Here is a 2,177-nt window from a genome sequence, read left to right as displayed (position 1 = left end):
TTTTCCGATGCAGTGAAATCATAGTGGGACACAGAGACCAAGAGGGATGCAAGGATGAATGTTTCTGAACAATGACAATCAGTATTCTTCCTTGAGGGCATCACAGTGCTGCATCCTGACTTTTTGGTGAGGAGGGGTCATGCGCATTACCACCCCTGCCAGCACTCCCACAAGCCTTACTACATCAGGCTTTGGCTTCTCCATGGACAGAGAATGAATGAAGAAGCTCTTTCCTAGCTCCTCAGGAGGTGCCATGCCCCCAAAGGCAATTTCCCTGCAGTACTCCCAGCTCCCACAGCTGCCACTCCTCCAATAATAATAATAATAATTATGGAACTTGTTAAGTGCTTACTATGTGCCAAGCAGTGTTCTAAGTGCTGGGGTACATACAAGTTAATCAAGTTGAATCAATCCATCAATCAATCATATTTATTGAGCGCTTACTGTGTGCAGAGCACTGTACTAAGCACTTGGGAAGTACAAGTTGGCAACACAGTCCCTATCTTACATGGGGCTCACATTCTTAATCCCCATTTTAGCAGCGTGGTTCAGTGGAAAGAGCACGAGCTCTTTGGAGTCAGAGGTCATGGGTCGAATCTTGGCTCTGCCACATGCCTGCTGTGTGACCTTGGGCAAGTCACTTCACTTCTCTGGGCCTCAGTGACCTCATCTGTACAACGGGGATTAAGACTGTGAGCCCCACGTGGGACAACTTGATCACCTTGTATCCCGCCCAGCACTTAGAACAGTGCTCTGCACATAGTAAGTGCTTAACAAATGCCTTCATTATTATTATTATTATTTTACAGATGAGGTAACCGATGCAGAGAGATGTTATGTGCCTTGTCTGAGGTCACACAGCAGACAAGTGGAGGAGTCAGGATTAGAACCCAGTTCCTTCTGACTCCCAGGACCAGGCTTTATCACCAGAAACAAAGAGGAGGCTAAGGAGTGCTCCAGGAGGAGGGAAGACCTTTGTGGGAAGTGTTGAAGCAGACTCACTGGAATGTCTTATTTCCTGGCCCTGAGCCCATGTTGTTAGGCTGGTAACTAAAGTAGCTTAAACCCCTTACACAATGGATGATGTGGTAAGATACTGTGGCAGTTTATCGACAGATCTTGGAAGACAAAGGGGTCAAAGCGTTCTTTTTTTTAATGGTACTTATTTACCACTTGCTATTTACCAGGCACTGTGTTAAGCCCTGGGTAATCAGATAATCAGGTTGGACACAATCCCGGTTTCACATGGGGCCCAGAGTCTTAATCCACATTTGAACAGAGAGTGAGGTGCAGCGTGGCCTAGTGCATAAGACAAGAGCTTGGGAGTCAGAAGGACCTGGGTTCTAGTACCGGCTCATCTATTAAATGGGGATGAAGGTTATGAACCTCATGTGGGACATGGACTGTGTCCAACCCGATTATCTTGCATCTACCCCAGAGCTTAGAACAGTGTTTGGCACATAGTAAGCACTTAACAAATACCAATTTAAAAAATGGATGTAGTAACTGAGGCACAGAGAAGTTAAGTGACTTGATCAAGGTTATCCAGAAGACAAGTGGCAGAACCGGGATTAGAACCTAGGTCCTCTGACTTCCAGGCAACACTGTTTCTCTTGTTCAAAATGATGCTAATCCTTCTTGGAACTAAATGGAGCCATAATAGAGGATGACTGTAGGCAGAAGATCCACAATTTTATCCTTCCCAGCCCCACTCAGCTCTTCTTAAAACATCCCTGAATCCCCAGCATCAGCAATCCAGCTTCATCATCAATCCAGTTAAATCATTAAATAATGCTTTTAGTGTTCAATTGTGTCATTCACATACCTTTACACAATGATAAGAAGAGAAATCGATCCAAAAACCATGGGCTGTGGGGCATCATAGATCAAGAAAATGAGTATATCATCTGTAAGTATCCTGTAATAGCATTATCATGGACTTAATATCTCTTGGCAACCTCTACTTTAATAACTGCCTCTTTAGAGCAGCTGGATATGTTTTCAGAGTTGATGGTTTTGCTTCTTCTTGAATGACAGCAATAGTATGCTGTTTCAGCAAATGGAACCTCACCCACCCCCTCCTAGTCTCACTTAGCCTGTTTCCTGAATTCTCATCTAAAATCTTGGTTTCTACTGCAAGAGCCATAGAAATAGTACTTCCAGCAGATTATAAACTC

Source organism: Tachyglossus aculeatus, chromosome 1, assembly GCF_015852505.1.
Source record: "Tachyglossus aculeatus isolate mTacAcu1 chromosome 1, mTacAcu1.pri, whole genome shotgun sequence".
NCBI lineage: Eukaryota > Metazoa > Chordata > Mammalia > Monotremata > Tachyglossidae > Tachyglossus > Tachyglossus aculeatus.
The sequence above is the reverse complement of the archived record's forward strand: the minus strand, read 5'-3'. Positions refer to the sequence as shown.